Source organism: Coccinella septempunctata, chromosome 6 (genome assembly GCF_907165205.1).
Source record: "Coccinella septempunctata chromosome 6, icCocSept1.1, whole genome shotgun sequence".
Taxonomy (NCBI): Eukaryota; Metazoa; Arthropoda; class Insecta; order Coleoptera; family Coccinellidae; genus Coccinella; species Coccinella septempunctata.
Window position 1 is genome coordinate 12,038,011 of NC_058194.1, and position 17,166 is coordinate 12,055,176.

At 35.8% G+C, this 17,166-nt stretch overlaps 1 protein-coding gene and 1 long non-coding RNA gene across 2 annotated transcripts in view; both read left to right on the forward strand.

The window, feature by feature from the left end:
- Positions 1-17,166, forward strand: part of LOC123314933 (suppressor of lurcher protein 1) — a 723,759-nt gene that overhangs the window by 14,394 nt on the left and 692,199 nt on the right. The gene's annotated exons all lie outside the window — the stretch shown is intronic.
- On the forward strand, positions 15,373-15,791 carry LOC123314940. The gene is made up of 2 exons (XR_006537885.1): positions 15,373-15,527; positions 15,746-15,791. It is a non-coding gene; the product is annotated as an uncharacterized LOC123314940 (long non-coding RNA).

Genomic DNA, 17,166 nt, shown 5'->3' on the forward strand with positions numbered 1-17,166 from the left:
TAAATGTTTTTTCATTTATAACCTAATGAAAGATTTTCTAGCTTTTTCATGCGGTTAAATTTGGGAATAGTACATATTCATCATTGTACATACTCGATCGTGTCAGACTGAGATATATGTGGTTAATTTCATGTTGAAACGTATATATTCTCTTAGTCAATATAAGCATGACGATAATGTGTGGGAGGACGCGAAACTTGCAAAAAAAAACGTCACGTGTACATTCTCGAGCGCGGTGGCTTTTTTTTTAGTTTGAAGCTAATGATTCAAGAATAACGGAAAAAATATAATCTGTCAGTTTCAGCAAGCCGAAACAATAAAAATTTGCCATAAAAGTCAGAAAAGTCCGTTCTTCTGAATTATCTCCTCTGCTGGGATCCAAATTGTTTTCGCATTTATTTTAAAAGTTGTAGAGCATAACATTTTCTTTAAATTTTGTTCAAAGCAATCTATTCTACGTTCGAACGTTTTTGAGATATATGGCGAATGTACATTAGACTAGGTTTCTACATTGACCTTGGAGCATGTGTGGCTAAGCTCCTCGCCCTCATCACTCTCTAGCTTGAAAACGGTTAAGGGTATGAAAAATTTCCACGGACAAAAGGTGTCTTTTTCTTTTTCGTGAAATCTAGTAGCTTGTTTCCATCTCCCATCTTTGAGACATGCTCGTTCCAAAATCTTCTCCTTGCTCGGATCCACCTCACTATATCCTCAGTTTGGCATTCTTCTCTAATATCACTGCTCCTCCTCTAATCTCTTTGTGTATTTAAAGTAATCGCCTCTAGTTTCTCATGTAGATCGTGCGTGCCATCCTTTTTGTCTCGGACGTGTCAGCTCGTGTTTCCGCCGTGTATGCAGGTCTAACGCATGCCTTGTAAATTCTCACCTTGGTGGTGGTTGTCATATGGTTATTTTTCCAAACTGTGTTTCTTAGTGCACCTGTTATTCTGGGTGCTTTACTCAACGGGTGTCCCACACTGTCTTTCAAATTCCCATAATGTGAGATCATCGTGTCCAGATAGTTGAATTCTGAGACCTGTTCTCTGGCAATCACCATGCTCTTTGTTTTATAGGTTGATATTTCCATGTTAAACCTCTGAGCCTCTTTATTGAATGCCTGAAGCAACCACTTTAGACCATCCTCACTATGCGCAAACAGCACAGCATCATCTGCATATCACATATCATAAGATTTTATCCATTCTATACCCATGATTCACCTTCCGTACGCTGATTATTATTCTGTCCATTAATAGATTGAAGAGCAAAGGACTATCTAAGGCTATCTCCCTGTCTTATTCCCGTATCCATTTCTATTTCGTCAGTTGTAGTCGTTCCTGCCTTGATTATGATAGTATTTCCCGATTTCAGTAGTTTAATCGTCTCTATAATATTTGGGTGTATTCCTCTGTGCTTCAATTCATCCTCAACATCCGTCAGAAGTGTTCTCCCAATAAACACAGATACGTGGAAGTACCGTTGAGTTCTTCAAGTTACGCTACTTTGAGAAACTGGCAAAATGTCGTTAGGAAATGAGTTTCGTTCCAGTGTTACAGACGGACAATGTTTTCGGAATGGAAATTCTACGAGAATATAACGTTGCCATTCGATTGAAGTAACGTTGCTACAATACGAAATTGAAATGTTGATCCTAAAATAAAATTTTATTTGTTTTTGTGCTCACTACCATTATGATTGTTTCCATTAGCCCACATTATCTTTTATCAATCTAGGTTGATCAAGACAACCGCAAACATCCATCACCACGACGCTACATATTGGTGACTACAGTAACGAGTTGTTGAATGGTATCGTATTCAACGTTTATTTAATGTTTCTCACTTCCTATTGCATACAAGATGAGGGTGCACTGAAATTATAACGTTTTATGTTAGTGGATTCAGTAAGTAGCTAAATCATAAACGTGGATTATATGTGAAATCAGCGTTTTGTGGAATTTAGGTTTCGAAATAACGTTACTAAATTCAACGAGTAACCTTCAGTGAACGTCCATCATCACATATAAACGTATAAGGCTGAAAACTCACCGGACGCAAATTGAAACTTTGGAAGATGGAACCTCAAACCACAATCCCGTGGAATTGACAATTGGAGAAGAACCAAGAGAAAAACTGATGGAAATAAGAGAATATACCAATTGGGCTAAATACAGCCATTTAATACAATCGGAAATAACAGAAATTCCAACAATAAGCACTCCAGAGGATCTGGAATGTGCGGTTGATAAACTGGAAGAGATTATATTGAAAGCTTACGAAAAAAGCACGAGAAGAGTGAAGAGACCAGCACCAAGTCATCCGCATGGCGATACGCCTAAAGAAGTAAAAGATCTTATACGAGAAAATCGAAGACTCAGAAGAATATATCGGATGAATAAAAATGATCTGAATAGAAGGAACCTCAATCGACATAGCCAAGTTCTGAAAAATGCTCTGAAAGATCTAAGAACAAACAGATGGAACAAAAGGGTTCAAGAACTGAATACGATCGACCATTCTGCATGCAGAATGCAAAAAAGCCTACGAGGAGAAAAGACTAAAATTCACCCCTACACGGAGAAAGGGGAATGGCGTAACCCAATTCTGATAAGGCAGATGCATTGGCGGACTCGATCGAACGAGAATCGAGAATAAATTATAGGATAGACGACGATAATGAAGATTTGGAAGAATTGGTTGAAGAAAATGATGAAGAAATGGATGAATTACAAGCGACTGCTGAAATAGACAAGCCAACATCGCCAAATGAAATAATTAGAAGTCTGAAGAAGAGGAAAGCTCCCGGAAGCGATAAAATAACGAATGCTATGTTAAAGAAATTACCTAGAATAGGTATAGCCGCTCTAACAAATATCGCGAATGGAATTATGAGGACAGAACACTACCCAGAAAAATGGAAAACAGCGAAAGTCATAGTATTCAATAAACCATTCAAAGAGAAGAAGTTCCCACAAAACTACAGACCGATAAGTCTATTGTCGGCGTAAGGAAAAGTAGTAGAAAGAATTATCGCCACGAGGCTAAATGAGGAAACCGACAATCTGAAACTAATACCACCAGAACAGTTCGGATTCAGAAGAGAGCATTCAACAGAACAACAATTATTAAGGCTCACAGAGTACATTACAGAGGGATTCCAAAATAAACAAGCTACAGGTCTTGTTTTACTAGACGTCGCCAGAGCATTCGACAGAGTATGGCATGAAGGATTAATATATAAGATGAGATGTACTGGATATTCGATCAAAATATGAAAGTTGATCAGGAACTATCATAAAAATAAAAGATTTTACGTGAAAGTGGGAGGAGAATGCTCCTCAACAAGAGATATAGAGGCTGGAGTACCCCAGGGATCAGTACTTGGGCCACTTCTGTACAACATATACATCCACGATATCCCGAAAAATCCAAGAACCATGCTAACGTTATATGCTGACGATGCAGGCATAGCAAGTCCACACCGCAACCCAGAAGTAATAGAACGAGTTCGAGAGACGATTGACGAAACAAATGACTTGTGCATAAAGTGGAAAATCAAGCTCAATGGACAAAAGAGCCAAGCAATATTACTACAGAAGAGAAGACTGCGACCCACAACGAAATTGGAAGTTGACGGCGAAGAAATCGACTGGAAAAATGAAGCCAAATATTTAGGAATAACGCTTGACAAAGGACTTACTTGGAAAAGTCATATCAAACAAGCAATCGACAAAACGAAAGCAGCGATGAATAGACTCTATCCTCTGATAGGAAGAAGAAGCCACATTTCGAAAGAGACAAAATTGAAGATAATCAGTTGCCTGGGGTTTCGCGCAAAGAGCCATATCAAAAGAATTCAGGCCACTGAAAACAAGCTGCTACGATGTGCAATAGATGCACCTTGGTTTGTCAGGAATAGACAGATTTATAGGGACCTAAAATGGGAAACCATAACGGAATTCATGAACAGAAAAGCAGAGAAATTATTCGAAACAGCGAAAAACCATCCGAATCAAAAACTCAGGAGACTAGTGGACCCAGAGGAAGACAGAAGAAGAATGCGAATTTACCGAAGGAAACCAATAGATCAATTAAAGAGAGATTAAAATAACAACAGAAACTTATTGAAAAATTCAATAAAGTGTTAATCCAATAGAGGATAAACACATAAATCCCAGCACGATAGTGTGCGAGAAGAAAACGGACTAAGAGATGAACGGTTTATAGGCAAATGCCCGGAACAAAATTCAAGAAGCAGTTAAGGGTTTTTAGTGGGTCTCGAGCTCAGGAGAGTGAGAAACCCCACACTTGTTCCCCCTCAGGAGAGGGTGGTTCGTCTGACTTGCAGATTTTAACCCTGCTACACCAAAAAAAAAAGCACCGGACGCAACATTTTGTTGCCAGACGTTGCGCATCATTTTGTCTCTCATAAAAAGTGTTTCAAGCTTGAATCCGAGTTGCGAGCGGTGCGTGCGTCATTTGATTCTGAAGGAAATGAGGAGCTTGCAACATCTCGCAACGTCTCGCAACACCTCGCAATTAAATGTTGCATCCGTTGCGTTTCCAGCCTAATACACGTGTGTTTGTTTAGTGAGGTCAGAACAGGTATTGAGTATAATAAATACCGGTTTATTATACTCAACAGCCTGCCCAACGATGAACACTGCATCTGCCGTTGAACGATTTTTCCGAAAACCCTGTTATTCTTCGCTTATAAGACGCAAGATGTGCTGTGCTAGTATTCCCATTTGAGGAGCTCAAAAGGGAGATTCCCCGGTAATTTGACGTGTCCAATATTTTGCTCTTCTTGAATAAATGCTCTTTTTCCATTCATCAGGTGTTGTTGCGTTTTTCAATATCTTAAGGCGGCCACATGCATGGCAAGCCTTGGCAAACGCCCTCTCGTTCCAACGTTTGCGCATCGTGTGTATGCAAAACATATGGCAAGGAAAAGCAAACGTTGGCGCTGGCCAGGGTTCGCCTATAAGGCGTTATTTTCAACACACATCAAAAGGACTTGTCGAGACTCGCCAGTGGACTTGATCACTGTACACACGACACGCGAGACATATTTGAAATTATAAGGTGCTTTAATAATTTTTATCAGGCTTGAATGGTTTGTGGTAGGTATCCCTTATTAGGGAAGTTCGTAATTTTTGGTATTTTGTGAAGTACGTCGTGTCGTCGTGCATAGTTAATATTTCAGTGGATTTAGTAATGTCTCTTGTTGTCAATCATTATTGGTTTTTTAAGCTGAAATGACTGAAAACTGGTACAATGACACAATTATAGAGTTCCTTATTTTGTATGAAAAGTGCCCCATTCTTTGGGATACAGAAAACGTCAATCTTAAAAATCAGACTCCATTTCTTCGCACGCTTGTTCAACGTTCGCCTTCTTACTTGCCTCGAAGAGACTTGCCAAATTAACATATCTTGTTTATGGTCGTTGGTGCACGAATATCGAGAATATACCAATGTTTCAACAAACGTTTGTTCAAACGCTGGCCAAGGCTTGCCATGCCGTCTGTAGCCGCCTTTATTGCATAGTTGGGTGAGCTATTCTGCCTGATTTTCTTCTCCATATTTCAGCAGTAAAGCATTTTATTATCTACAACTTTCATGATGAATACAGAAACGATTAAAGGTACAGGAAGGGAGATATTTGAAAAAATGCCTTGTTATTATCTTCAAACTGTCAGATTAAGAATACCCTCCTTGATTAGTGTCAGATTAATGAGTCAACATGTCTGCAATACCGAGATTAACCATCTGTATGAAAATCTGACACGCTCGAGTATGTACAAAAAGAAACTATTTTTGTTTGCATTTTCAAAGGACCGTTGTGACCTTGCGTCACGTCCAAATTGTCAGTCTTGATAAGTAGCTTCCTGTGGGTCCAATTAACATATCCACTAAAAATCTGACACATTCGAAAAAAAAATTTTCACCATTTTCAACTCTTCTGCACGGCCAGCCCAACCTTGCAAACTGTCAGATTGACATGAATTTATCATCAGAGACACGTAGGGTATACAGTATCTTAATCTGACTCGCTCGAGTATGTACACCTGACAAATTTTTTTTACATCTTTGAAAATCTGTAGGCACTTTCCCCACTGCTGAAAGTGCATACACCATAGCACCTTTTTTACTTTTTAAATCTTGAGAATCCACTAGGTCTCCACGACGCTCGAGTAAATGCCGATTTAGCATCGTCGGCTCTCCAAATAATGGTTCAGTGAAAAATAGGAGAACAAAGCAAACGAAAACCGCAACGGCTTTTTACGCCTACATCGTCAATTCATTTTATGGTGAAGTTGAGTTCAGTTTAAACTCTGGGTCTTCGGGTGAAAGTAACTTTTATTATAGAAATTATATGTATTATCCCAAGTGAAAAGATTCGTGAAGAAATAACATGTAATTCATAATATGCTTTGGATTCTAAGCAATGTGATGGTTGAATGAAAATCATGAATTTGTAGTTTCATCATAAGACTAATAATTTATTTATTATTTGATTACGGTTTCATCACAGACCGCCTCAACTAACGTGCGTTCAAAAAAATTCGTCATCAAGTATGCTATGGAATTTAAAACGTTGATATTCTGTGTCTGAACGTAGGTCTCTTCTTGAATTACTTCATCTTCCCAAAATGTAAACAATGATGACATTAACCTATACATCGTAATTTTCTATGGAAAGTGGGAAGGAATAGTTAATTTCCTCCAAACTGCGAAAATCATTTCTTCCATTAGAAAAATTCTTGGTAATAATCTTTATTTGTTTCTCCTACAAATGACAAATTTTGGAAACTGACGTTTACAAGTCAGTTTCCAAAAACTCAATATTAATCAAGAAAGTTTATTTTATCAAGTCACTAACTTGTAAAACTGACAGTTAAATTGCAAAATTTTTACAAGTTAGTGGTATTATTTACATTAGAAAATTTTGTGTCATAGTCTTATATGTTGAAAATCATAGTACAATTGTTATTTCCAGTAACACAGATTTTTGATGATGAAAGAGTTGATACTGATGATGATGAACCATCTGTTGACTCAGAAACTGCTGAACTCGAGGACTGCAGAACATTTGTACTCTCCTTACTACCAAATAATTTGCTAGACATTTCGATTTTTTTGTTGACCGAATCATCGACATAACTCATCGCAATTTCGGTGCTCTTCCACCCTCCTGCCTGCTTTAATGCTAAAATATCTCCACCCGAATCCGCAACCATAGTGGCTCCAGTTCTGCGAAAAGAGTGGCCGGTGTATAACTCTGGGTCTTTTAAACCCGCTATTTGCTTTGGGACACCACCAATAGTGTGCCGGCCAGCATTAAAGGAAATGCACTTTCCATGTCGGTATGTCAAAAAAAATCTTAGGCTTTCTGTTCCATGAGGCAGAAGATTTACATATTTTCTGTATAACATGCAGGGCTTGAAGCTGCAGCCATCATCGGTTATGGTGAATCTTCTTGTTGTTAAATTTTTTGTTTGCCGCAATGTCACAATAACGTATTTTCCCATATCTTCTACATCATTCATGTTTAAGGAGAGAATTTCGTCACATCGACAACATCCAAAAATCCCAAATATTGTTACAATTTTCACCAGCAACCACTGGTCATCAGGAGCATGTAAAAGACATTGTTCAGCCTCTTCTTTACTTAATACCTTGGCCTTTTTTGGCGTATAACGCTCATTTTTTCGTTCCAGAAACGCTGTTACCTTTTGAAATCTGCAATTGACAACTAAACGTCATATTTTTCAATAAATTTTTCAAGGAAAACAAACCTGCGAACAGGGGCATTTTCTTTCATTTCCAAGCAGCTTTTCAGCATAGACCATTTTGCCCATAAAGTATTAGGGCTGAATCTAGCTGATAGTTGATTCAAGTAGACCAACAAAACATCTTCAGTTACCCCAATCACACTATTTTTGTTTTGCCACTTTTTGAAGTCGTCGTATTCTCGCTCGTACTTTGAAACTGATTTTGCAGGTAATAAACTTGAAGCTACACTGCTGGCTGCCTCAATAATTTTTTTTAGCACATTCATTTTCGCTTTCGCCGAAACAAATGTAAAGAAAAATGAACAGACATGTTGATGGCAACGCTTCCATAGCTTACGACATTTGCGACAAATTATTGAGATTTTTTTGGAATTTATCTAACCTTTTCACAAATGAGAAACAAATAAAATATAAAACAATACACGCAAGGTAACGCCTGCCGCTCGTCAGTTATATCCTCCATTCGCCAGTAAAAACCCTCTTACCTTACTAGTATTGTTATACAGGGTGGCCATTTGAAAACGAAACAGACGAGATTACAGACGAAATAAATTTTCTCGATAGAAATGCTCGGACAGGTCGATTTCTGTTTCGAGGGGGACAACTTGAGATGTAGGTTACGGACGCATAGCGCTTCAACTGACATAGACATCACTGACATAGAAATCTTTAATCAAGATGTCGAACAAACAAAGCGTATTGCGAAGGAGCTCAATCCATACAGGGTGGCCATTTGAAAACGAAACAGACGAGATTACAGACGAAATAAATTTTCTCGATAGAAATGCTCGGACAGGTCGATTTCTGTTTCGAGGGGGACAACTTGAGATGTAGGTTACGGACGCATAGCGCTTCAACTGACATAGACATCACTGACATAGAAATCTTTAATCAAGATGTCGAACAAACAAAGCGTATTGCGAAGGAGCTCAATCTTGCTGAAACTCAATCTAAATTATCTTCGATATAATTTGCAGTATTTCCAATAACATGCGGTAACACTTGATCGATAGAAATCTCCAAAAAGTCCAAATACGTACATATCTCTTATCAGATTACCAGGTAAGAAAATCAAATCATTAATGAGTGTTTTCTCAGTTGGCTTCAATAATGTTTTCATTTTGTTGATTATTGAATTCATATCTTTTTCAAAAAAATGAGAATCGGACTGGAATATTTCTGTGGCATCATTAATGATTTGATTTTCTTACCTGGTAATCTGATTAGAGATATGTACGTATTTGGACTTTTTGGAGATTTCTATCGATCAAGTGTTACCGCATGTTATTGGAAATACTGCAAATTATATCGAACATAAGTTTCAGCAAGATTGAGCTCCTTCGCAATACGCTTTGTTTGTTCGACATCTTGATTAAAGATTTCTATGTCAGTGGATTGGAGGAAGGAAGCCACAGTCATGGTTGTTTTGAAGCTCAAAATGTCGATTTTTCACAAAAAAACACTAAAAGTGCCATGAAAACACCACTTCATTTTCAAATACTTAGTTAAGAATATTTCGAGAACTAATGCATAAAATGAAGAAACAATTACTGTGCTGAAATCAGTATAAAAATACCTTTCAAATGAGGTATCACTCACCCCATCTTCCCTATTCAAAAATTTGGGGTGAGGGTTGTAGTAGCAAGGGTTGAAGCGCTATGCGTCCGTAACCTACATCTTAAGTTGTCCCCCTCGAAACAGAAATCGACCTGTCCGAGCATTTCTATCGAAAAAATTTATTTCGTCTGTAATCTCGTCTGTTTCGTTTTCAAATGGCCACCCTGTATGCTATGTTGAGTTTCTGTCTTCTGTCATAATATTTTCATTATTGCTGAATAACTCTGAGATTTTCTTCTTTGGTCGACCACTACTTTTTTTGCTTGAACATACCTGTTTCGTCAACGCATCGCAAAACAGTACTTACGAAAGATTGATTCTTTCAGCAACATTGTGAATGTCGCTGTAACATTAAAGAATATTTTCACTCTTCTTCCATTTTTTCCCCAATTTTGAAGTGGGATTCAATAATGAATGTTTTTTGCACGTCAGCTAAAACCATCTTTATAATTTCCTGATAATATTAATTCAACAACAACCCAAAATGCTAACTTCTAACTTGACAGTTTACCTGAAAAATAGTGCAGTTATTAAGAATTACATGAAGACACGAAATATTGACGAAGAATTTTTTTGAATACATGTTACTAATGTGTTCTGTGATGGAACCATAGTCTTATAATGAATAAATTATTCGTCTATGGATGGAACCATTAATATTATGCACGAAACACGAAAAAACGGGGATTTGATGGTTATATTCATATTGGACACAAATGGTGATCCCGAATACGTAATAGCCTCTTGAGATAAAATATAAAGGTCTGAATTCTTCCAATTTTTCTGTGGTAACTAATGACCACATATCTATGGTACTGAGGTCGAACCCCGATGGACAGGCGAAACTCGAATTGCAGTCAAAATGTATAATAACAATCACATTATTCCATATATCTATTATATTCTATATCGATAATGGGAGTTCGAAAATTGAAGCCAGCCCGTGGCCGGAATCGACTTCTGCGCATGTGCAGAAATATTAAGAATAAAAATACCTGATTAGCTCTGTCTCTTTCTGATACATGGTTTTATGAATTGACAGGAATGAAATGATTTTACGTCACAACCATTCGAATATTTTCGACCTCAACAGTCAACCTATCAATTTGTTGATATTGTTTCGAATCAGGTTCAAACTAAGGTTTGTATTACGTAATAATTTGTATTTCATCGTTGATTTCTAATAATTAGAAGTCAAAATTCATGAAACTTCATCATTTTGTAACACAAGTTTCATAACAAAAGTGAAATATTGTGTGTTTTCCACAGAAAACCTGCGGAGTGTGGAGATTAACAAAAGTGAAGTTGAATCAACAAATTTGTAGGACTGTGAATCCATTTTTCTAGGTTGTTCACTATCGTATATTATCTGCATTGTATCTAGATAAGTCTGTTATTGTCTTGAAATTCAGTTGAGGTAATAATTCTAGTTCAATTTATGATTGTTTTTTTCAGCACTGAAGTAGTGAAATATCTAAATCGACATCTATATCTCTATAAAGCTCAACTGTAGTTACTAACTATCTAGAGAAACTAATATCTATCAGTTTCTCATCTTCTAAATATTCTTATTGCCAAATTGATTATTTTATTGCTTCTATTGAAGCATGGAGGTGAGATAAGTATGATGATTACACATACACGCAATATTGAAACTGGTGTGAAACAGTAATATAAAACGAACTTGTTTTTATGTCACTCTTGAGTTTACTGAGTATGGAAAATACCATTCCTATTCAGCACTTATTATTTCACAAATCATAATAATATTGGTTGAATAGTTTTTATGCACTTATTTGGATTGATCTCTTGTCGTTGATTCATCTGAAAGTTGAAAAAAACGGATACATTCTCGATGAATTTAATATTCATTAACTTTCGCCTCATATAAAATTCTTCTCAAAATTTGTACAAGAATTTGAAATAAATCATCATTCGAATTCATTCAATCATCCAATGTCAAAAATAAAAACAGCGTAACCAATATCTCGATTGTCATTTTCGAATTTCTAATACGCGCATGCGTACAAGTGGATTCCTCCCAACGATTTGGCTTCACTTTTTGTCGTAGTCTAGAATGCGTGTTATCAATATTGGTATAATAGATATATGCATTATTCCCATGTACGAGTCCATAGAAAAATATTCCAGGATTACGAAAATATTTCGATGAAATATCGTGTTTTGCCTTCTCCTGTTTTAATTTTTAAGGACATCGCTCCAATATCGATATAAGCCTATCTACAGGACTCATTTTCACGTTTCTAATAGAGGCTCGAACAGAAGTCCACACTTTGAGTTATTCAAGATTTTTTTGCTGTGCAATTTATCCGAAATAATCCTTGAAATGTACACATTTATGAAAAAAAAAGTAGTGGAGAATAAAAAAATTCAAGAAATGAGTCAAACCGTACAACGAAGGAAATCTCGGTTAACGTCCCCCTTTAAATTTTTGTCTCGATGAAAATTACAAAAGAATGAAACAAACAATATCTTCATATGAGCTGAAACAATATGTTTTCTAAAAAATTAATAAATACTTACCTTCTACATAGAAACTAATTCGTTTTCCTTGGAGCTTCAGTTCCCTAGCGCTTCTTGCTATATTGAAGTAAAAATTGTGACAAACAAAATGGATAAGTTGAAGATCTTTAGTCTTGATCTGCAGTGGTCATGGCCTGACTTTCTTGAGGCCCTGGGGCAACAAAGCAGTGAAGGCCCCTTTTCCCCCAAATTCTTTTCCGAGTTATTCAATAAACAATTTAATGCTGGTATTCTGCTTTAATCTGTAAGACAATGTGTAACTTTCCATAAGCTTACAGGAAAATTGCAATTCTGGACGTTTTTAGTGATCAGAAATCCGTAACTATTTACGATAAGTAGTTCAAAAGTGAAGAAGATAGTTACAGATTTGCATTATTTTCAAATCTGTCAATCGGACACTGACAGATCGATCGTACGCTACTGATTTGTAACTTACAGATGAAAGGCAGAATTCAAGCATAAGAAGATTTTTTTATTATTTGATAAATATCACATAAATATTATCGATAACAAGAATTACATATCTGAAATCCAATTCGAGTGTTGAAGAAAGGAATCTTCTGAGCTTTGTTGCTGAAAAATCGAACAACTCTGAATGTGTTTATTGAGGCTCCCGAATATCTAAATAATTTTCACGAATATTTTCAAGTTTCACATTCAATAATAGATACCCGAGGGGTGAACCGGTCGTGAATTGTGGTGTACAAATTGCAGGAATTGTCATGAATTGAATTGAATTGCCAAGAATTGTTGAGAATTGTCATGAATTGCCAGGAATTGTGGTGAATTGTCAAGAATTGTTGTGAATTGCCAAGAATTGTCAGGAATTGTTGAGAATTGTCGTGAATTGTGGAGAGTGGACTATTTTTCTAAATTTCAAAATCTAAGAATTTTTATAACTCAAATACATATATGGAAATTTATTTTTTTAGAATTTTGACACATTGCATTCGGTGGGAAATTGTGATTTCAGAAGAGCTCTCTTATAGAACATGGATATGTTCTAAGGTATAGAATTCAGAAATTTTTTTTGTAATATGTGGATATTTCGGTGGATATGGAATTCTATATTTTTTTGATCGGTTTCACTGGTGTCGAATTGACAAAAATTACTAGACTGTAGTAAGGGCATTCTACGTCACACGTTTTAACACAATCGAATGTTTATTAAGTTTCGAAGGGTGTACATCTGAATTTTGAAGCGAATCTCTTACGTGTTGGATAACTAATGGAAATGGGTTTCCATAAATAATTTGAATTCGATTTTGGAATTTTAGGAAACTTGCCCATCGTCGTAAATTATAAAGAATTGTTCTGAACTATCAATTTCCGTGAATTGTTCGAAAATTCTCATGAATTGTCTGGAATTGTTATGAATTGCAATGCATTTTCTAATTGTTGGGCGATTCGCTGTCTTGCAATTCACAGGTGTCCAACCTGTCCAACTATTAGGACGCAGAAAGGGAGGTTTGCACATGTACATGGACATGTATATAGTCATATTCATGTAGACATGTATATAGTCGCATGCCGGCATTGCCGGCGTAATAGTGCAAACTCCGAGTTTAATTTCTGTATTCTGTGATTCGAATTAATGTGATATAAGATTGAGCAGGTAAGAATTATACAACATCTAATTTTTTCATTATTTCTTATTGATACACAATAATTTCCTACGGGTGTGAAGCCAAGTTTCTTTCATCCACAGTTACAATCTGTCAACGCCGCGCTCTAAGGATAACTGTATTGTTCAGTATACAATTCTTACAGTTCTGAAAAAGATATTACTGCTCGTTTTAGGATTTGAGTTTCTCTTGGAAAAAGAATGAGATATGGTGCAATCGGATATTATTCATACCTTGATTTATCATCATCAAAGCTCATTGTCAGCCCGTACGGGGGGCCTGGAGGGATTCAAATTTAAAAATTTCAAATTTTCTCGAGACATGTGCACTCTTGAGAATAGAGTAAATTGGTTCGATATAACATTTTACATCATGAACAGTCATCAAAACACATTGTTAACCTATACAGGGACTATTCACCAACAATATTGGTGAATATTGGTCCCGATCTCTTTGCGTTCAATAGCAGGTACCTGAAAGGATTCCTTTGGTTGAAACCGTTTTATTACTCTGTTGGGAATAACCCATTAAAATCATTGTTAAGAACGGGCGTTCTTTCTTCAATGCATATCATATAATTTTGGTTATTTCAACCTCATTTTTAACACTTTTATAATTTCTGAGAAGATGTTAATTCGAAATGTCGGTCTATATCGGTATATCGATTGCAATAATATTAATTATATATTCACAGCTTCTTCCCTCTCAACCTGACGAAGATCATTCGGAGGTTCATCTAAGACTTGGAGATGTCTCTCCAAGTCTAAAATGAAAATTATTTGAAACATTTGTCTAATGTTTCAAATAATATATAAATCATATATTTCGCTTATACCATTTGTAATCAATAGTGCTTTAGTAATGTAATAATTAAGGTTCGCGTTGAATGAATTCCTAGATATGTAGGTACACACTAAGGATCACCGAATTGGGCAATTCGGAGACGGATATATTTTTAGTTGATTAATCAGTGAAGATGAATTAATGATATTAATAATTGTTTTCAGCACTCAAAAAGTAGACATAGATATTTCAGCACGTGTGTCGAATCTCTTGATGGTTATTCTGTAAGCTCCATATAAATTGAACGAACAACTTTCATGAGAACACAATCTTGATTTCAACTCACCATGTTTCTGAAACCTGGTAAGTTGTGTTATTATTTTGTAGTACTTCACATACTTTCATAAAATTGCATAAAATAACTCGACATGTTGATGTATGATTTGAAATTAATAGCTTGCACAGTAACCATTTTTTTCAACTACTCGATCAATTTGCGTTTGATAGAAGGTACTGATTCAAAAGATTCCACCTAGAAGTATTTCTTCGATGATAACCTTTAGTATCGTTCCAAATTTCAATAAGAAATAGCTAGTATCGGTCAAGGAACCAAATCAAAGAATACTATTCCTTCAGCGACGTTTCGGCACCTACATAGAACGGCACAACATAGACGTGACTGTGAGAATAGAAAGGAGTCAACTGCACTGGCTTGTCATGCTCTATCACTTGAGCATAGTTTTGATTTTGAGAATGTTGACGTTTTAAATCGGGAGTCTAATTGGTTTAGGCGGGGGTTCAATGAAATGATTTATATTAATAAACATCCTAATGCAGTTAATTTCCGTTCGGATATTGGCTCCTTGAGTGTTGTTTATTCAAATTTGATTCAAAAAATTAAGTTAAAATGAAATCGTTGAAACACGTTGGATCCGCCACTGTACGTTTGAAAATTGTTCTTGTGGTTTGTCATGTGTGGGTGCTGTTTTTGTGATGTTAGGGTTCAGTTGACTCTCGGATATCTCCATTGTGTGTGAGCCGTGTTGATTCTGTGTACATCGATGATTTTGATCCTTGTTATACCTAAATGCTTATTTTATGTTGCAGACGATTTTCTTTAATGAAAGATTCAATTTTTTAATTTTTTCTTGTATTCCGATGGTGAGTTTGTGGAATGGCCTTTTTTGGTGCTTTTTCGTAGTTTTATTCACATGTCTGTTCACATTCTGATGTTTAGTCATAATTGACCATCTTTAATTGTTCTTGTCGACCTGTTATTTCATATTATTTCATTTTATTGTTTTCATGTTTATTTTTAATCATTGTAATTTTATATTTGTATATTGTTTTGTTTTTTATGAGTTTTTCTCTATTTGTAGCCTGAAGAAGGCCCAATAAAGGTGCCGAAACGTCGCTGAAGGAATAGTATTCTTTGATTTGGTTCCTTGACCGATACTAGCTATTTCTTTTAGTATTTCTTCGCTTCATAAAATTTTATAACTCAATTTGGAAAAAACTACAAAAATTGTCGTTACGAACGGGTACGCTCTGTTGTATTCAATATTAGGGTTGCCCATTTTGACCAAAAAGATTTTATGCACAGAATAACTCTAGAGCCATTTGCTGAAGGAATTTTAAAAAATTTACCTGAAAGTATTTTTTCGGATCATACAATTTTATACCTCAATTGTCGTTATGGAAGAGAATGCTCTTATCCTATATTAGTTCGTTTTCACAACAATTTATTCAGTTGAATTTCAAAGTTGTTTGAATCAGCCTATATAACTATATTACTATGTTGATGAGGGGAGGTTAATAGTGCATCAAACAATGAAGTATAGGATATCCATGGATAGAAGCAATTTCTGTAAGCTAGCCTCAGTTAGCCTTAACTACTATCTGGCTATATCTATAAGACATATTATTGAGTGGTTTCAGACCTCTCATAGTGTGATGTGAAGAAAATTCCCAAAATATATATTAAAAAAAAAATACATAACGATGAATTGTATTGAATTGTCATGAATTGTATTGAATTGTCATGAATTGTATTGAATTGTCATGAATTGTATTGAATTGCCATGAATTGTATTGAATTGCCGTGAATTGCCATGAATTTTCTTGAATTGTGTGAATTGTTGAATTGTCTGAATTGTTTTATATGCTATTATAGGAATTGCGTGAATTGTCTGAATTGTGGTGTACAACATTTTCATGACCGGTTCACCCCTCGTAGATACCTCAGTCTTGTTCATGTGAAAAAATTCAATTTTCCGAGCTTCAAAAATTCACGATTGTAGATGTGGCAACTTCAAGTGATATTACGTATTGAAGCTTGATTTAGGTTCGTTCTAAAAAGCAAAGCAATTATCTGTGATTCGAAATAAAAAGTTATATTTTCAGCCTGAACATTTTGAATGAAGATTAATGAGTCCGGCCTTGGGATATTGGAATAATTGATTTTTCTATGATTAGATTTCAGCGTGTATCAATAACCTTCCAAGTTTCAATCGACCGTCGATAAGTTTGGCTTTGTATTCTCATGAATTTCGAAAATCACTCTATAGCTTTCTGGGCAAAGACAGAAATCGATTTTGTACCTATAGTCAATCCGTACCAAGTTAGTCCTATTCTATTCCTGATAAGGGTATGTATAGTTACTCCCGGGACACACTGTTTAAAAAAAATTGCTGCGTATCGTAGGTACGTATGTCAAAACCAGCTGTTCCTTAGGGGATCAACTTTTGATCCCTTCCCTTTTAATTTACCACTTCAACATTGGAGAAAACGTAGCTGAAAT